Source organism: Myotis nattereri (assembly GCF_964212035.1).
Source record: "Myotis nattereri genome assembly, chromosome: 4".
In the NCBI taxonomy this organism is placed as follows: domain Eukaryota; kingdom Metazoa; phylum Chordata; class Mammalia; order Chiroptera; family Vespertilionidae; genus Myotis; species Myotis nattereri.
This window is the reverse complement of record NC_138079.1, coordinates 36,722,829-36,744,245: the sequence shown is the minus strand read 5'-3', so window position 1 is coordinate 36,744,245 and position 21,417 is coordinate 36,722,829.

Genomic DNA, 21,417 nt, shown 5'->3' with positions numbered 1-21,417 from the left:
AACTGGCCATCAGAAGACTTTTTTGTCTCCTTGGTTCTTTGCGTGCTGAAGATTTAGCTAGCTGGGAATTGAATGGAGGAAAGAGTCAAGCAGGGAGGTTTGTGCATGGAATGGATATTTTGTTCCTCCGAAGATTTGTCACAGCAGATATAAAGTGTCTTTCTCACTCAAAGTACCTCCAAGCACATTCACAAATCAATTAGTCACTGGCAGGGCCCAGAGTGGAGGCAGCATAAGCCCTGTGGTGATAGCCAGCGACCCTGGCTGCTCACTCTCTCCGGCATGCTGTCCTTGATCATTAGATAACACAGTGACACTTCACCCCCTGGTGACTGTTTCCATTACAATCAAAACTTCAGAGAGAGAGGCTATGGCTTTCAGAGTATTGCTCCACTCCATTAATAAACAAACACCCACAAGGAGAGACTGGGGAAAAGGGAGACTGGCCCTCCCTTTGAGACAGAAAGCCAAGAAAAGGAAACAAAAAGAAATTCATCTTTTATTTGCTCACTGTGACTCCAGAACACTTATGTATTCTCTGGCATGTTCAGTCGTTGACTAAGGTGGAACCCGAGCGTTTCTCTCAGTTCATTAGACAGACCAATTAAGCGCCACAAAAGAGTCTTAATTCTAAGAGGATGAGACTCTTGACACAGCCCTTCTAAGCTTACAAAATAGGTGCGACGTGCCTCCTGCCAGTTACTCAGCAAGCAGAGCCGACAACATATGCCTCAGGGGCCTCGGAGGTACTGGGTGAGGGCGGGATCTGAAGAACACCTAAGACTGTGTCCAGCTGAGCTGTCAGAGGAGTTCTCATCAGTCACTCTGCGGGAACAAATAGAGTTTCTGAAATGCACACATCATTTTAGGAACACGCTTTGAACTTTGAGTTCCCAGCTTGTTGATAATGGGCTTAGGGGAGGGGTGGAGGCCCCAGGATGGGAGAACAGGGTGACCACTGCCCTAGGTTCAAGAGAGTAAAGGTGAACACCATCCTTCATAAGATTTGGCGCCTTTCAGACTACTCAGCAAGCTGAGGGGTTCGAAAGAAAAATTGCTTCTTGTATAATAGCTGAGGGCTCTTATCTCATTCTTGGGAACAAGCTGGGGGTAGGTGGCAACTATTCTGGTCTTTCGTTTCACAGTTGGCAGAGCTGAGGTACAGGGAAGGGAATCGGTCTGTCAGCCCACTAAGCTAGATGTGCATGTGGTGCGAGCTCCTTTGATGGCCCTCAGCACCTCCCCATCCTCCATCAATGCCATTTACAACCTCTGCTCAGAGCCCTTTGGCAGCCTCCTAGAGAACAGGAGTTTACTGCATCATTGAGGTAACCCGACAGAATGGGAGTCCAAAGACCTGAGCTTGAATTCTGGCTCCTGCTCTTACTAGCTCTGCAGTCTCAATTTGTTTCTCTTTTAAAACGAGATGACAATTGTGAGAATTAAAAGTGTTTGAAAGCTTTTAACCCAGTGCCTTGTATACTCAGCAAATGTTAATTGTATATGAATTTAAGGAAAAATTAAAATGAGCCCAGCCCTAATTGGTTTGGCTCAATCGATAGAGCGTCGGCCTGCGGACTCAAGGGTCCCAGGTTTGATTCCGGTTAAGGGCATGTACCTTAGTTGCGGGCACATCCCCAGTAGGGAGTTGATCGATGTTTCTCTCTCATTGATGTTTCAAACTCTCTATCCCTCTCCCTTCCTCTCTGTAAAAAAATCAATAAAATATATATTTTAAAATGAGCCCAGATTTCCTTCTCTGACAAGCAGGTTCCAACTTACTTCAATTCATATATTTCCCTACATCAGTGATTCTCAAAGCTTGGTTTCTGGACCGGGAGCCTCAGAGGCACCTAGTAACCTGTGAGAAATGCAGATTCATAGGCCCCATCTTAGACTTGAACCAGAAACTCTTGGTAGGGGGAGGGAGGGCAGCAATCTCTATTTTAATAAGTTTCCCAGGGGATTCTGATGCACACCACAGTTTGAGAACCACTGCTTTATATTAACTTCATAATGGCAGGAACAAAGCACCGGTGGCAGCAGCTGACATAATCATGGTTGCGACATGGTTGACAGCTTGAACTCAGGCAAATATTGGTAGTACCACTGTACCTGTCCTGTCTTTGTGCATTTGTTGAGAAGAAAGAAAAGGAAATTTGCTGAAGTTGACCATCCTGCTGAACATAGAAGACATTCTGCTATTTTTTTTTTTTTTTGGTGCAGGAGGTGGAATTGACAGAACATAATGGGTCTGCATGAGCATGAAGGTGGTAGAAGAAATTGTCAAATATAATCCCCAAGCCCCACAGGCCTTGTAATGTTGGAGTGTGCAGAGACAAGGGAGGCATTGTGTTCTGACAGAAACTGTAGAAGAAGATGCCAACATTTATTCGCTATTCAGATCAATGCATACAGTGTCGGCAAGTATTGAAATGATTTTGAAAGTACTTTGAAAGTTGAATATGTGATGTAAAGCTTGGACATTTTAGAGCTGTGGAGATCATACTTTCTCTTCAATTCTCCAAGAGGGAGTAGGAGGTTGTGTCACTTGATTGACTCCTCATTTATCCCACATAACTTCATAGTGCAGCGGTTCTCAACCTGTGGATTGCGACCGCTTTGGCGGTCGAACGACCCTTTCACAGGGGTCGCCTAAGACCATCCTGCATATCAGATATTTACATTATGATTCATAACAGTAGCAACATTACAGTTATGAAGTAGCAATGAAAATAATTTTATGGTTGGGTCACAACATGAGGAACTGTATTTAAAGGGCCAGAAGGTTGAGAACCACTGTCATAGTGGCTTCCACAGAGCCTCTTAGCAAGAATGCTACTGTGCCCTTCCTCCGTGCCCTGCCCCTATTCCTTCTCCATCATTTTGTTCCTTTCTGGAAAAGTTTAGAAGCCCCCTAGCTTATGCTCTCAGGTACTGACTGCTAAGCGGCAACTCAACCAATGTCCCCCCCCCCTCCCCCGCCCTGTTTCAAGGGGGAAAACATTGGCTGAGTTGCCGCTTAGCAGTACCTGAGAGCATAAGCTACTTAAATCCAAAGACTTCTTATCACTATAATTCAACACTCTCAGATGACAACACTGAGGTGCAGAGATGGAATTCCCTGACTCCAACCAAGTACAATGCTCTTGAATCTACTCCCTGAAGCAAGCATGTCAAACTCAAAGGCTAACACAGGTTAAATAAAAGAGGCATGAGGCCCAGGCTGAGTTTGACATGCTTGCCCTAAAGCAGTGGTTCTTAATCTTGGCTGCACATTAGAATCACCTGGGAATCTTTTTAAAATCCTGATTTCTGGGCCTCATCCTCCGGAAATTCTGTTTCTTTGTTACTAACGTTGTGGCCCCACCCCATAACAAAGAAACAGAATTTCCGGAGGATGAGGCCCAGAAATCAGGATTTTAAAAAGATTCCCAGGTGATTCTAATGTGCAGCCAAGGTTGAGAACCACTGCCCTAAAGGAAGCATCAGCAATTATGGGGTGTGGCACAGAAAAAAGGAGTCATGGGATTAGAAGCCTTTTCCCTCCTAGTTTCTCAGATATCATACTGAGGAGACAGAGAGAATTACTAAGACATCCCAACTGGGCAGGGAAGGCAGGGTGTGCACAGAGGTATGAACTTGAAAATGTATGGAAATTGCTAAGAAAAACAGCGTGCAGATAACCAATCACGAGGCAGTAAGGCGTATAAGCCAATCCCAAGGATGTTGCTAAGGCAAAATTCTTTGAAAAACCAATCAGGAGCTAGCAAGGCTGTCTCCACCCCCAAATTAAAAGGCGTGCACTTTCTTTCCCGAATTCGCTCTCTTCTTCCCGGCATGCAATGGGTTCTTGTTCCCTGGTTCCTGTGGTGGGGGCCTTCACACGTGGACTAATTAAACTTTAATTAGCTTGTTTACTAAACCACTCCCGACTGTAACATGGAAAGGGAGCTCTGGGCCCTGGCCTGCTCCTGGAACCCCAGCTACACCTTTTTCAGGACTGGCTTCTCCCCAAAAACCTTGGTTCCCTTAATCGTTTTTGTCTACGACTTCATTGATTGCACAAGGCAAGAACTCGGACTCAAACACCCACATTTTGGTTTCCATACCTGTTAAAGAGGTCAGTCTCTATGTGGATGGGTATAATTTTCTAGTTTTGTTTAAATAAATGAGGAATGTGATGTTTGATTGGCCCATTTTTAATTGTAGGCACTGGAGGATGGGTGGAAGTAAAAAACAAGTCCCAAATGGCCTCCAGTTTATCCTTCTGACAGAAGAGCTCATCATTGGCCGGCCATTAGCTTTTAGTTGCTGCCAAAGTCATGCTGTTCACTTAAAAGGGAAAGAATAGGTGGGGCCCAATCCTCCACATCATATTAATAATTTTTGCTCACAACACGTGAATTTCTAGGCCCAATCACTCTTTTCTGTCTAAAAAATAGCTATAAAATAGGAACAACATACTCCTCTTTTCCTTTGGCATTAGGAATATTAGGTGTTTGCTTAGTAATCCTTAAATTTTGCTTGGCTTTCTTCATGCTGACATTCTGAAGTGCCCAGGCCATAAGTTAAGTAATTTCTTAGATGTTCAGGGTACAGTGCATACAGCTGACACATAATTTTTCAGGATAATGAGAGAAAACCTTGGCCTGGATTACTTCAAACTAGACAGATCATCAGCGTAAACAAAGGTGTATGTGTGTGTGTGCATGTGTGCGAGCATTATTTTCTCTCTGACCCTGTAAATGGAACTCAGTGGTAAGGGCACATGTGAGTACTCATTGTACATTCATTATAATGACAGTAACGAACACATTAATTGAGCACTTATTATGTGCAGGCGCTTGTGTCTGTAATGCCTCCTTTATTTCTCACAGCTCTCTACGGAAGAAATTTTACCCCTGTTTTACAGTCTCAGGGAAGGTAAGTGATTTGTCACCTGTCACATGGGAAGAAAGTGGGAGTGGCAGCATTGGAACCCACTGTCTGACTTACTGATGTTTCACATGCCTTTTGAAAGTGTAATCCTTTCCCCATGTCCCTATTTGCTGGTGGATGTAGTGTGCTGCTGCCAAGCCAAATGGCACCTGATCCGTGTGTAGATGACAAATTGTGCGTCAATTAGGTGAGGAAGAACTTGAGTGATGTGTCTTTCTAAAAGAGCCTATGTCTGAATGGTCAAAGGTGAGGGCATTAACCACCCAGGGCAAAGAAAAATAGAGGATGTTTTAGGAAGGGATGGCTGACAGGGTAGATAAGGCCAGGAGATGCTTTGGGTTAGTCTCTATGAGAAAGATCTGGGAAAGCTACTTAACCTTGAACTGCATTGGGTTTTAGAGTAAATAACACCTGCCCTCTGTGCCTCCCTCCTCCCCCAATCCCTCTCTACGTAGAAGCAAGAACAACCATCTTAAGTTGTCAGTGGGAAAGTTGCTGCCTGGTTTACCGCCCTTCATCTACATGTGATGGCTCCATGGCTTCCTAATGCACCTAGAGTAAAATCCAGAGTTCTTACTTTTGTCTACAAAGCTGAATCAGGGCTGTTGATACCTCCCTGGGACTCACTGTGTCTGTGTATTGGGCACCTTTCTACTGTAGGCACCTGCAACTTTCTGTCAGGTTTTTGGGCTGCCAGCTGGATCAGGAAGCCCCTGGGAGTTAATGTCCCAGGAGCTGGTGTCAACCAGTGATGGACAAGAATTGGTGGATAAATATCCCAACTCTCCTTGCCCTCAGGTGGTAGGACTCTGAGGTGTGCTGTGTGCGGTCTTCCAGCAGTCTCACAGGGTGGAGCCTTACTGCTACAGCGGTAAACGGCTCACTGATGTCCCTGTCCTGCTTGCCTTCCCTTCCTGTCTCACTTTCTTGCTCCCTTCCTGTGCTTCCTCCAAATAAATAAACACTTGCATTCAAATCTTTGTGCATGGCCTGTCAGCGGAACCCAACATAAGCCAGAGGTCTTGTTTGACTTGGCCTCTGCCCATCTCACCTGGAGCCACTATACCCCACGAACTGTTCTCCAGCCACATTGCTCTTCTTTATGTTTTTAAAACCTTCTAGGCTTCTTGGTACGTGCTGTCTCTGCACTTCCCAGGCCCAGCTCATCAGTTAGACTTCAGCTTCAAGGTCACCTCCTTAAGAGGTCTTTACTGATATCCCAAAAAAGAGCTTGAGGTCCTGGAGCAGCTTTGGCTCCAAATGCTGTGAGATGCCAAACAGTGAGAACAGTGGATGTGATGGTCACATTCCGCCTCCCCTTCTTGCTCCCCATTTGATCCCCTGATTCTCCACATCCCTGGTCTTAGGTGTGACAGGCTGGGCTCTTTCACTGTGCAGTTTGGACATCTGAGCATTCCTGGGTTTATCTGTGGCACCAGGGTTAAGAGAGAGACTTACAACAGAAGGAGAAAGTAATGACCAGGCGCTCAGGAGAGACTGTGGAGGCAAGTATTCAGAAGGTCTGTCGGACACATCAGAAAATGTTTGAGCCGAAACCGGTTTGGCTCAGTGGATAGAGCGTCGGCCTGCGGACTGAAAGGTCCCAGGTTCGATTCTGGTCAAGGGCATGTATCTGGGTTGTGGGCACATCCCCAGTGGGAGATGTGCAGGAGGCAGCTGATCGATGTTGCTCTCTTATCGATGTTTCTAACTCTCTAACTCTCTCCCTTCCTCTCTGTAAAAAGTCAATAAAACATTAAAAAAAAAGAAAAAAAGAAAACGTTTGAAATTATGGATGGATCATCTGAATCCAATTGTCAGTGTCTTCTGAGGCCTCTATACCAATAAGTGTCCTTAAAATCCTTTATTGATTTTGCTTACAACTCTTTGTAAAGGGGCAGTTCTTTCATTTCTTTAGAGTTGGCTTTGTTGTCCAAGTGAGAGGAATGAATAAGAAATGATAGACCCTCTTGTATTTGAGCTTTCATTCTCTTACCATATAGGCTAGTAGCCAAAGGCACATTTTCATTGAACTGTTGCTTTTCCTTTCAAAGGAGCTCAGATGATTCCTTTGTGTGAATTAAGAAGAGGCTGCCCCCGGGGCTGAGGACGCTCTGCCTGTGCTTGAGCAGAGCCCGCGTCTCCAGATGGAGATAGGGTGGCCCTGCCACCAGCAGTCCTAGCTTCTGAGAAATGGCCTTCGGACCTACGATCATCCTAGGCTCTGCAGTGGCCATTTCCTTCTCTTTGAGCTTGATTGGATCACGAAGTATCAGCACTAGGAGCGCTAATGAGCACAGGTGCCAGCCTCTGATTTTACCCAGGAGGAGACGGAGGCTTACAGCCACTTAACAACTTACTCAAAGCCACACTGCTGATCTGTGGCACATTTGAGATGAAAACGGGCTGACAGTCATGGGAACGTTCTTTTAAGATAGTAGCTGTCTAAAAGGTTTTTGTCATGCTCAGGAAAGTCACCAAAGGGTCTGATGGGCTGTAAGGATGTTTTAGGGAGCATTGGATCTATGAGGAGGTCCCTTTGCAAATTTTCACTTTGGGCTCTCAAAGTGAAAAATTTTGCCACTGGATGTTTCTTTCTTTCAAATATTTTCAGAATTGTGGTGACTGCTTTGAAACACCAAACAATACAGATATGAGGTAAGAATTGGTGTCAACCTTAGATTTTATTTTAGAGAAATACTATTGAAACCTTCAGTTCGAACTTTTTTTTGTTTTTGTTTTGTTAGGGCCTGAAATAACTCAATGACTAAGGCATTTCATTGAAAAACAAAGCAAGAAAAAATGTTTTATCCTTTGGAAAAAATTAATCCTCACAGAAGTATGGTAAAATAAGTATGGGCTTGTGTCTGTGGGACCATTATTAAGTAATGAAGAATGAATTCACCTTCTTTGGGCTCAGATGAACTTGGGGTTAAAATCCCTTCAACAATGGCACCTCCTACTATCCAACCATCTGCTGCTGCACATTACTGAAACATTGGCATTTCATTTAGTTAATCATCAAATATTCATTGAGCACGTTTTTCATTACCCACTGAGTTATTACATTCTATAATTCCAAATAGAGACTTTAAGAGCTTGTATGCACAAACTTGTCTGAAAAAAAAAATAAAATCAAAAGAATATGGGAAATGAACAGGAAAACCACCCTTCACAGAAGATGGCGGATCACATTTGTTGCATGTTTCTGCAGTGGGTCTGATAGTTTGTGCTGAGTAATTCATGTTACTTTGCCCAAGCCCCTGGAAAGCACTGGCATATCTCTGAGGGACAGCTGGCTCAGTGGAGGTACAGACTGTTGCCACAGACTTGAATTTTGCTGAATGGCCTCTTGGGATTTTTTTTTTTTTGTAGAACAGCATTTGAGAGCACTGGCCATGAATTAAGCAGATCTGGGTTCAAATCCTAGCTGTACCGTTTGATTTGGGCAAGGGAGCTAACCTCTTTTAGTCTCCATTTCCTCATGTGTAAAATGAAGGTAAAAATTTATTCTCATAGGGATCTGTACATAGAGTGTTATAGGAACACAAATTATATATTCTAAATGAAAGCTTTTTCCCCAGGAGTGTGGATCTGGTTAAAGAAGAGGTCCCTTTCTGCCTAGTGCCTTGGGCTTGGTTGTGAAAATCTGGGAACAGGAGTTGGGGGGTAGGTCTGTATTGGGAGGACTTCACTTAAAAAAAAAAAATTTAATCATTGGTTGGCTGCCTCCTGCATGCCCCCTACTGGGGATTGAGCCCATAATCCAGCATGCACCCTTGACCGGAATCAAACCGGGGACCCTTCAGTCAGCAGGCCAATGCTCTGTCCACTGAGCTGAACTGGCTAGGGTAGAACTTCACTGTTTTTAGAAGAGGGTAAAGAATGGGGCAAGGAGGAGAGAAGGGAGGAGAGAGGTGAGAGGAGCCAGCAAGAAGGAGGAAGGCAGGAAAGCAATGAGACCAGTGAAATGGCAAGGTGACAGGGGTGTTGGGCCAGAGGACATTTTAAGAACTGTGATGCTTCCATGTCTCTGGCTCTATTTTGTTCATCAGTAAATTTTGCTCATTAGCATGGAACAGACTGATGAATCTCAGAGGGAAGGGGGGAGAGGGGGACAGGAAGAGATTAACCAAAGGACTTATATGAATGTTTGTATAGCTCATGGACACAGACAATAGTGTGGTAGGCCTGGAAGTGGGGGCAGGTGTGGAGGGGGTGAAAGGGAGAGCACGGGACATATGTAATACTTTGAGCAATAAAGATAAAAAAAAAAAAGAACTGTAATACTCCCCAATTTATTCAAATTGTGTGTTGCTGTGATGGTCTCCATTTTCCGTGCCCTCAGCTGGTCTACTTGCCTTCTCCTCCTCCTGGCTTAATTTTTGATAAAGTCTGCTAAGTTCACTAATGTTGCATGGAAGTTCGGTTGTGTGTGAGTTACATAAGTGGTTGGAAGGCCTGGGTTTTATGTCTGATTATTGAGATGACACAGGTGCCCAGGAGTCAGGGATCAAGAGAACGGAAGCTCTTGAGAATTTCTAGAAAACTTGTGAGAACTTCAGATTTTCATAGATCTTAGTGGTTCTATCCAAGCTGACCTAGATTTCAAGGGCTCAGGCTTTAACTGATAGCTGAATATCAGTATACTTTATTTATTGAGCTTTTACTCTGAACCAGATGCTGTTATATGAACATTGTAGGCATTTATCTCCTCCCATTTACTCAAAAAATACTAGTGAGGGGCCAATTTAATTCTCACAACTGAGCTTTAGGGAGATATATAACTGCCTAAGGTTATCCAGCTAATATATCTATTTTAAACTCAGATTTTGAGGTAAGTTATATCTCAAGATATTTTTAAGTCCATGCTGTCAATTGTTATGATAGCTTACTCCTACCATTATGTATTGCTTTATGCCATGGAGATTGAATTATGATTGGTATTTAAAGTTCTTGGCACATAGTAGGTAGTTTAAGTCACATTCCCTAGAAGCAGAGCCTGAGATAGGAATGCTTGTTTAAGGGATTTGTTAAGGGATTGCTCTCAGGAGAGGGCATATGAGAGAAGGAAGAATAGGGCAGGCATATGGTGAATTTTATGTGTCAACTTAAGTAAGCCACTGGGTGACCAGACATATGGTTAAATGTTATTCTGATGTGCCAGTGAGGGTATTTCTTGATGAGATTAATATTTGACTTGGCATCACTCATTCATAGTGTCACCAGGAGTTGGAGCTGACTCAATAGCACATAACACAATAATAATAAAGATTTAAAATTATTAAAAATATAAAAAGTAATAATGCTAATTGTGAAAAGTTCCAACAATATAGGATATAAAGTGACATTAGTTTTCCTTAGCCATTTCATGCTAGTCTCCTCCCTAGATATAATCCCTATTAGCACTGAGTACGTAACCTTTCAGACTTTTGATTTTCTATTTACATATATACTCACACATGCACATATACATACACATCCTAATTTATGGGATCTTATTTTACATACTGACTTGCGACTTGTGTTTTCCACCTAACTATATATCTTGGAGATCTTCTCATGTCAATACATATAGATTTTCCTCATTCTTTTTAATAGGGCTGCAAATTTTGCTAATTATATATATATATATATCTCCCATAATTATTTAACTACTAGAGGCCCAGCACATGAAATCGTGTGCGAGTAGGGTTCTTAGGCCTAGCCTGCGATCAGGGCCATGTCTGATGCTCTGCAATGCCCCCTGACTCCCCGTGACACCCCGTGACATTTGCCGTCCCGTGACGCTCTGTAAAGCTCCCCACCCTGCGCTGCTCCGCGCACCTTGCTGCTGGATGCTCACCGCCGCTTGCCGTTTGCCACCGCTGCTCAACAATCCCCAGTTCCGCCATGCCGCCAACACCCGCACTGCCCCCCCTACCCCCGTCCCTCCCTTCCCCGTTCACTGTGGTTCCCTGTTCGCCATGCTGCGATTGGACTCTGCAGGGTTCGGGGGAGGGACCGAGAGGTGATCAATGCACCTCATGGTGACTGGTCGAGCAGTTGTTCTGGTCGTTACGCTTATGGTCCTGGCCTTTTATTATATAGGATGTTTTTATTGATGTCATTTAGGTTTCTCATTTTTTCTTTCGCAATAATGAACTAGATAGAATATTGTGATCTTTTTTTTTTACCTAACTGTTGCTACACCGTCATAATTATTTTAAAACTAGAGGATCCATGCATGAAATCTGTGCATGGGTGTGGTGTCTAGGCCTGGCTGGCGATCGAAGCATGAGTGTCTGGTGTGGAAGGGCAAGTCCCAGCTGACCTCTGGACCCTGGGCAGCACCTGGGCCCCCGGGCCCCCGCATGCCCCCTTCCACCTGAGTCATGGCACCTGAGTCCCTATATGGAGATGCGGTGAGCGTGGCCGGATGCCATGGGCCAGGGCACAGCGTGGGCCTCTGGGCTGCCCAGCAGCGCTGCCTGAAAGCTGGGTGGGCAGTGTGCTCTCCCCTGGCCGGCCTTGCAGACTGGCTCCTGCACAAACCCACAGGAAGCCTGACCGGCCCCTGTGGTCCCAGTAGCTGTGCATCACCGGAGAACCACCACTGCCAAGTCATAGCAGCTCAGCAGCTCCTGCGTTGTTTCTTCCCCTTGGTGGTCAATGCATGTCATACAGTCACTTAGCCTTTCATTCATATATATATATATATATATATATATATATATATATATGTATATATAAATAATTTTTTCCTTATTTTGCATTATTTTCTTACCAGAGGCCCAGTGCACAAATTCATGCACGGGTGGGTCCCTCAGCCTTGCTGGCAATGGGGGCCGATTGGGGCCGGCTGGCCAGGGGGAGGGACCGTGGGAGGTTGGCCGTGGGAACGCACTGACCACCAAAGGGCAGCTCCTGCATTGAGCATCTGCCCCCTGGTGGTCAATGCGCATCATAGCTATAGGCCGGTTGTCTGGTCATAACGGTCACTTAGGCTTTTATATATATAGACTAGGGGCCCAGTGCATGAATTTGTGCACCTTGAAAGGAATTGTGGGCTGCGAGGCTGTGGTGGGCACAGGGATGGGTCTTGGCCCATCCTCCGCACCCCCATCTGGCTCCTCCCGCCACAGCCCCTGGTCCCCTGTCTACTGGCAGTCCCGCTCCCACCGCCACCGCTCCCACACGCTGACAGTGCAGAACAATTAGTGCCGGTGCCAGCAGCGGGTGCAAGCGGGGTCGGTGCTGTCAGTGGGTTTGAGCAGCAGCTGCTGCCCTGATCGCCCCTCAGGAGCAGGGGGAGGTGGAGAAGCCCTGAGGGAGATTGGGGCCAGCAGCTGCTGGCAGCAGGTGCGAGTGCCCGCCGGGACTGTGGTGTGCGGGAGAAAAGAATTTTCAGTAACCACCAGAGGCTCACCCCTATGACAGCGACCGGTGCCCCGCCTTGGTCTGGCGCCCCCACTCACCTGCTCCACCATCTCTCTGTGGCCAATGCCCATCATGTTCTGCGCTCTGCTGCCTGCTGCTGACACCTGCCATGTTCCACGCGTGCCCCCTGGTGGTCAGTGCAAGTCGTAGCGACCAGTTGTTTGGTTGTTCGGTTGTTCTGTTTAATTGCATATTAGGGTTTTATATATATAGATTCTCAGGAGTAGGATTAGTAGATCAAGTCTACAGAGGTTGGCCTCCTTTTTATTATGCTAAATAATTAACTAGACAGCCTTTACATGAATGTTATAAAGATATATACATTCATGGATTGCTATATTGCATTAATAATAAACACAGGTAACTCTGCTTTAAGGGGCAATGAATCCTTAGGAAATAGGTCCTAGTCAGTGACTGAGGTAGAATCCTCTCTCCAAGACCTGTGCTGAATGATTGTAAAACTGCATTCTCATTACTAAGCATGTGCTTTTGGCATTTGCTAGTCACACATGCATGTTCTTGTTGGTGGAAACCAAGAAGCAAATAGAAAGATGGGGAGATTTAGAGTATTGGCATTTCTTAGGCAGGATCAAGTCAATGGTGTAGCAGCAGTGCATGTAATGAAAATTAGTAACTGTATAAAGAACAGAACAAATTACAGAAACATCCATAGGATAACATTGGTGGTTTCATGCATTCAGGTATAATAATCATATTATTACAGTAGGTCCTCGGGTTACGTCAGAGATCCGTTCCTACGGCGTGATGTAATGCGATTTCACTGTAAGTCGGAACCCACCTACATAAGCACCTATGTCACTCACATGGAGCACATACACAGCAGTAATGAAGTGAAACAGTAAAAAAAAATTTAAAAGAAAGATAACAATTCCTGACCTTTACTTGTGGTAAATAAATAATAAAAAACATAAAGCATATATATACATATGTTGAAATGACGGAACTTTTTTTTTTTTTTTAATAAATACTGTAAATGGGAGATGGTGACATAACCACAAAACGACGTAACATCGAGTCTGACATAACCCGAGGACTGCCTGAAATGTAATAGTTGCAATCAAAAGTATTAATATTAGTGTTACTACAGCTAAAATCTGTGTGCTATATTCCAGGCACCAGTCTAAATGTTTTACTTAGCACATGTTTAATCCCCTCAGAATTCTTTGAGGCGGGTCCTTTGATAGCCTCATTGTGTAGATGAGGAAAGTGAAGCACAGGGAGGTAAGGGAACTTGCTCAGGTCTTCCAGTTGGTGGGTGGTAGAGCTGGGATGTGACCAGACCCGGCCTGATCTCTTGATCACTGTGCCTTACTGCCTCTTGGCAAAGGATTATCTAGCACCTACTTACATGTCTGATTTTCAGCAAAGTAGCCATTGATCAAGGGAACACATACTAGATAAGATTGAATTAAACGCAGTAGTGTAGCTGAGATTCTGCACCAAGAAAAAGAGTCACTAGTTGACTGCTTTGTAGACATTCCACACAGGACTCTGAGGCTGCCAACTTTGAGGAGGGCTGGTCACAGAAGAAAATTTATGGGTTTTAAACTTAGTTTGGGTTCCAAGGGAAGCCATAAAATTATTGGTGTGGCTGCACATTCTTCAGAACAGATGAGTTAGATAATGACAGATCTCTGATAAAGAGACTTAACAGCTAAAAATGCCAATTCTGCATTTTACATTCCTTGCTTGGGAGGGAGATTTCTGAAAGAGCAATATCTTTCTTCACCACTTCATTCTATCAGGCTGCCCTGTGTGGAAATGAGCAGATAATGGTGGCTTGGGGGGACATGCCTAGTAAAAATAATATTAATACTCAGTGATTCTTTAGTCAGAGAAGAATTGAGTAATTTTGAATCCAGAAAAGGCCAAGGCATTGCTGTAATTTTGAGAGATTTCAGAGAGTAAGAATAAAATTTTTTTTAAAAGAATAAATTAAAAAAATTATCAGCTCCATAGCCACTGGGTCAGAGGTGTTTATACTGCTACATCTTGTGTAGGCCTGAGATGTCATCCAAAACATAGGACTTCATCTTATTAAAGAACCTCTTTTTCATTTGCAGTTTCCAGGTGCCCAAAGGAAGATTTATTTCTGACAAATAAGTGCTAATATCCAAAGTCATTGTTACCATAACCTAACACCCTGACACACTTCTTGGAAGATAGAAATTTAATTAGATGCTCTCTCTTCTGTAGTTAGGGACTGAATTGGGCTGGTGGGCTGCCAGCCCAGATATCCCTTGCTTCTCTTCCTATAACTAACTCTCACAAACTCCAGTTTCAGAATACCTAAAATGTAACTGGGCTCTCGAGGAGTTCGCTACAAGAGAAAATTCATCCATTTGTGGTTATATGTGGTTCCACTATTACCACTGCAGCCACCACCATCAGGAGTGTTTGCCACAGGCCAGGTCCTCTGCTAAATGCATTGTGAGGATCATGTCATGAAATTTTCACACACTTGTGAATGAGGGAGCAGCAAGCCAAGGGCCCCTGAGCACAAGGGAGTGAGTTCTCTTCCTTATGTTGGTGCCCCTTGACTTGAGAGCTGGCTCAGTGAGCTGTTAGAAAGAGCAACTTTTGCCCTTGAAGGTTTCCTTCCCTTGCAGTGTGCATCTTTTTGGTGTTTCCTAGGATTTATGTGAAAAATTCTAGATCAGTGATGGCGAACCTATGACACGCATGTCAGAGGTGACACGTGAACTCATTTTTTTGGTTGATTTTTCTTTGTTAAATGGCATTTAAATATACAAAATAAATATCAAAAATATAAGTCTTTGTTTTACTATGGTTGCAAATATCAAAAAATTTCTAGATGTGACACGGCACCAGAGTTAAGTTAGGGTTTTTCAAAATGCTGACATGCCGAGCTCAAAAGGTTCGCCATCACTGTTCTAGATGTTCACCAGGCATTCACAATGCTTTTTTTTTTTTTTAAGGAATGGAGTTTCAAACATCACAATTCCCATGAACACACTTCCTTGAGGGTCATTCGGGTATTAACAGAAGGGATTCTGGACATTCTCTTCCCGATTCACCCAGGAACCACAGCTTTAGAGGCAACAGGTCCTACGTCAATGATAGCAGTGAGGGTTTGTCTTATCTATGATGGGATAGTTGGTCTCAGGATCTTTTTATGTGTGCTCTGCCAAGAACCAGTTCTGTGAAATACTTAACAATAAGGAGGCTCATGGGAAAATACTTAGGGCAGGTATGAATCTCAGTGCATAAGCTTAGTTGTATAGGGAAATACTACATTTTCTTATTTTTGTGTGAATCAACCTGATTTTAACTTTTATCTGCCATCCTTCCAGATTGATGGGAAATTTCAACTTAAACATACTTGGAGTTCCTCTCTTTTTTCCCTCCAAAGGGCTCTATCAAGATTATGTGCTTCTTGCCCAGCCAGCATGGCTCAATGGTTGAACTGTGAATCAGGAGTTCACAGTTCGATTCCTGGTTGGGGCACATGACCAGGTTGCTGGCTTAATCCTCAGTAGGGAGCGTGCAGGAGGCAGCTGATCAGTGATTCTCATCATTGATATTTTTATTGCTTTTCCTCTCTCTTCCTCTCTGAAATCAATTAAAAAAATATATATGTCACAGAGTGTCTAGGCCAGTGATGGCGAACCTATGACACGCATGTCAGAGGTGACACGCGAACTCATTTTTTTGGTTGATTTTTCTTTGTTAAATGGCATTTAAATATATAAAATAAATATCAAAAATATAAGTCTTTGTTTTACTATGGTTGCAAATATCAAAAAATTTCTAGATGTGACATGGCACCAGAGTTAAGTTAGGGTTTTTCAAAATGCTGACACGCCGAGCTCAAAAGGTTCGCCATCGCTGGCTAGGCTTTGGGGACATGTCTGTCCACACTGCTTGCTGTGGGGATGCTCACTTTCCCAACCTACAGGGTCCCCTCAGTGGGTCCTAGCTGCTGCTGCACTGTGCTTGGGACAATATCTTTCTTCACCACTTCATTCCAGCAGGCTGCCCTGTGTGGAAATGAGCAGGTAATGGTGGCTTGTTACCTCCCAAAAAACTATTAGGAAGAATAAGAGAAGGTGGGGAAAAGGGAGAACATACCTATTAAAAAATAATATTAATACTTAGTGGTGAGTTGGGAGACCCCAGAGAAAGACCTGATTCTGGGAGCTGGGAGAGAATACGAAGGTTGTCTGCCTGCTCATGGGATCACCAAACCGCTCTTTCCTTTAACCGTGTTTGATCTGGGAATAAATATCAGGAAGCCCTTGCCTTTCCCTTTAATAGGGGGAGGGGGAAAAAAAAAAGAATGGAGAAAATGTGAACTTGTGTTTCAAAAAATCATCTAATATGAAATTGAGAGTCATTACGTATCCTGTTCTGTTCTTGAATTTCCACAGTGGCATTAACATAACAAAGGCTCTGAGAAGTCCTGTAATATGAAAATGTGTTTATATTTCTTTTTTTTTTTAGTGTTACAGTTGGCTTTAATCTATACATTGCCTCATTTCTTTTTGTAAATTTATCTTTATTGTTGAAAGTATTACAGATGTCCCCTTTCCCTCCCCATTAACCCCCTTCATGCCTCCCATGTCCCCTCCCCAGGTCTTCACCACACTAATATCTATGTCCATGGGTTATACATATATGCATGTAAGTTCTTTGGTTAATCTCTCCTTCCTCTGAAATACGTCAATCTGTTGGCATGCTTCAATGTCTCTGGATCTATTTTGTTCATCAGTTTATTTTGTTCATTGGAGTCCACATATAAATGAGATCATGTGATACTTATCTTTCTCTGACTAGGTTATTCCACTTAGCATAATACTCCCCTCATACTGTCTCTAAGGGTAAGAGATCCTTCTTTTTTACAGTTGCATAGTATTCCATTATGTAAATATACCACAGTTCCCCGCTCCCCCCCACCCCCCCCCCCATTCATCTACTGATGGCACTTGGGCTATTTCCAAATCTTAACGAATACAAATTGTGCTGCTATGAACATAGGGTTGCTTATATTCTTTCTGATTGGTGTTTTGGGTTTCTTAGGGTATATTCCTAGAAATGGGACTACTGGGTCAAATGGCAGTTCCATTTTGAATTTTTTGAGGAAATTCCACATTGCTTTCCATAGTGGTTGTACCAGTCTGCATTCCCACCAGCAGTGTACTAGGGTTCCTATATTCTCCACATCCTCACCAGCGTTTATTGTTTGTTGATTTATTGATGGGAGCCATTCTGGCTGGTGTGAGGTGGTACCTCACTGTTGTTTTAATTTGTATCTCTGTTATTAGTGATATTGAGAATCCTATATAATAAAAGCCTAATATGCAAATGGACTGAATAGCGGAACAACCGGTGGAAGACTGGGGCAGATGCTCAATGCAGGAGCTGCCCTCAGCCCGCAGGCCCCAGGCCAGCCAAGGCGGGTGCCAGCGGAGGCCCCCCGATCACCCCGCCAGTTTCCCCACAGATAGGCCCTGATCGCCAGCCAGGTCTAGGTACTCTACCCATGCACAAATTTCATGCACCGGGCCTCTAGTTTTTTCATATGTCTCTTGGCTATTTGCATGTCTTCTTTGGAGAAGTATCTATTCAGATCCTCTGCCCATTTTTTATTTGGTTTGCTTGTCTTCTTTTTGTTGAGTTGTTTATTTCAACCAAAGCCTCCAAAATAATTTTAATTACTCAATCTATTAACATCCCATAGAGTTACTGTTCTGGAAGTGCTCTTTGGGAAATGTTTAGCAGTTTGTTCCATGTGGACCCATTACTGTCCAGTGCCCAGGAGACCATAGAAACAAGTTCTGGTGTCTTTTCAAGAGGGACAGCACTCATTTCTGCCCTATGGAGCTCAGCTCTTCTGAGCCCTCTGCAATCCCCACTCCCACTGCATTCCAGTGTTCTAGGTCTGTGCCTGTCAACATCCTAGAATGGTTATCCTTTCCTTGGGGCTTCCCACGGACCTCTAGGTCACCGCAGGAACACAGGCAAGTTACTTGGCATTGCCAATGCAATAAGCCCAGAGCACGAGGCATACACATTCCTACATTTTGTCCATAAACATAGATGATTAAACCATACAGAGAGATAACCCATGTCTGGGATAAGCAAGATTCTCAGATGAGCACTAGGCTGGGCCTGACAGGCCTGCACCAGCCTCAGCACTGCTGGGACACAAGGCCCGCCGAGGCTCTTCCTTAGTTCAGCAACACTCTGGGACTTTTCTTTCTTTTTTCGCTAGTGTGAAATTATACATGTTTTATTTATAAACTTTTCCCAGTGAACATGTGTTTCTTTATTTTCAATTACAGTTTACATTCAATATTATTTTGTATTAGTTTCAGGTATATAGCATAGTGATTAGACAATCATATACTTTGCAAAGTGTTCCCTCTGATATCTCCAGCACCCACCTGGCACCGTACACAGTTATTACAATGTCATTGACTATATTCCCTGTGCTGCACTTTACATCCCCAGGGCGGTTTTGTAACTACCAATCTGTACTTCTTAATCCCTTCCCCTTTTCCACTCAGCTCCCCAAACCCTTCCCCTTTGGCAACGGTCAGTCCGGTCTATGAGTCTGATTCTATTTTGTTTTTTAGATTCCACATATAAGTGAAATGATATGGTAGTTGTCTTCCTCTGTCTGACCTATTTTACGTAGCATCATACCCTCTATCATAGGACTTTTTTTCATTACTCAATGAGCTGAGAAGGGAGGCAAGCTCGGACCACAGGATTAAGCCAGTAATCATACTCCATTACTCTCTGTGTGTCCCAATATATTCTTCTAAAGGGACTTGTGTGTTTTAGTTCCTCCTCTACCTTTTGGGCTCTTTGCTTCTCTGCTGCTGCTAAGGCATCCAGTGACCACTTTACCAGGTCCTGGGTCTTATTCTCTGCCATAGTCTTTTGTTCCAGAATGATTTCTCATTTATGACGCTCCTCCCCAATCAGAGTTTCCAGTGCTGTTCTTCCCTGAGCTGTATCAGGGAAACCAAGCCGAGTAAACAAAACCAGGGTGCATGCATAGCTCTCTAATTAGAATTTCAGGTGACAAATTTTAGGCAGAAGGTTTTTTTTATTTTGGGGGGCGGTGCATCATGTCCCTGGACAAGGAAGTGGTAAAGAAAGCGGCAGTCACTGCCTTTAGAAAACCCGTATCTGCCCCCTTCAGCGCTGGAGAAAGGAATTAGTCTTGCTCCTTCCCCTTCTTCCACAAGCTTCTGGTCTGAAGCCTGAGGTCTGAGCTAATTTTGCTGATTTTTCTCTCTCTCTCCATAAATGGAAGCAAACCCCACTCCCTAAAGGAAACTAACTGCAACTGAGAACCTTAGACAAGTCAGAGTTGGGAATTCCTGGGTGGCTGGGCTCAGCTGTCAGTTTGGGGTTCCTGGAACCCGGCACCGGGAGGCCTTGATGTGGCAAGAAAAGGTTCCTCTGTGTCAGCTGATTAGTGGGTTTCAGTTGGGCCAACTAACTTCTTCTCACTCTACTTAGCTGACCCTAGAAATCTTGGCTAAACTGCAGAGCTGTATCAATTACAGTAATTTACATGAATTATTTACCAATTATCCTAATTACCAGGCTGCATGGTAATGATTATGCATATCATCAGATGTGTGCCAGATCAAGTTGGTTATGAGGTTTATTTGATCGCAATACTAATCATTGTGCACATCTGCTTGGCCTTTGTGAGTTGCTCATAGAGATGGGCATTTGCTCACACCTTGAGAACAATGGAACGTTGGAAAGCACTTGCTATTTTCTTTTTTTTAATCTTCACCTGAGGATATTTTTTTAATGATTTTTAGAGAGAGTAGAAGGGAGAAAAAACACATCGATGTGAGAGGGACACATCAATTGGTTGCTTTGGCACACACGGGCAGGGGATCGAGCCTGCAACCAAGGTACATGCCTTTGACTGGAAACAAACCCAGGGCCCTGTAGTCAGCAGGCAGATGCTCTTTCCACTGAGCAAACTGGCTAGGGCGGCACTTGTTATTTTCATTGGGGGGTTGCAAAGAGAGAGAAAGTAAGTAATCATGATTAGTATCTGCTCCCAAACCCAATCGATCTAGATAATTAGTTTTGAAGGTAAAGTTAAGACCAGCGGCACTTCATTAGAATATCGGTTTCTATCCTCAAGGGCAGGGACTTACGTCTTATTCATGTTTCTACCTTAACCTCTAACAGTACAAATTCAATAAACATTTGTTGAGTTGAACTGAATTTGAAATGGCACTAGGCTCTATTTCATGGCCAAAAATTATCACAAAAAGCATAATTATCACAAAATTAGAGGCCTGGTGCACAGATTCCTGAATTGGTGGGGTCCCTCTGCCTGGCCTGTAAGGTTCAGGCTGAAACTGGCTCTCTGACATCTCCTGAGGGGTCCTGGATTGTGAGAGGGCGCAGGCCAGGCTGAAGGACCCCACCAGTGCATGATCAGGGCCAGGGAGGGACTGTGGGAGGGCTCCAGGGCGTGTCTGGCCCATCTCGCCCAGTCCCGATTGGCCGAACCTCAGCAGCAAGCTCACCTACTGGTTGGAGCATCTGCCCCCTGGTCGTTCCGCCGTTCGGTTGATTTGCATATTAGCCTGTTATTACGTAGGATAATACAAGCCTAATATGCTAAGTATCTGACTGTTCAACCAGTCGCTATGACGTGCACTGACCACCAGGGGGCAGATGCTTAATCCAGGAGCTGCTCCCAGGTGGTCAGTGTGCTCCCACAGGGGGAGCACCACTCAGCCTGAAGCCCTGAGCCGGGCTTATGGTTGGCGAGTGCAACAGCAGTGGCGGAGCCTCTCCTACCTCCGTGGCAGTTGACCATCCCTCAAGGGCTCCTGGACTGCGAGAGGGCGCAGGCCGGGCTGAGGGCCCCCCACCCCCCACCTTCATGTGCATGAATTTCATGCACCAGGCCTCTAGTACAGGGTAATATATTGACACTATTTCTTCTATTGTCCTGAAGGTTCATAAGATCACATTCATGGGATTTTATGGAGCTATTACAAAATACTACCCATGTGCAGT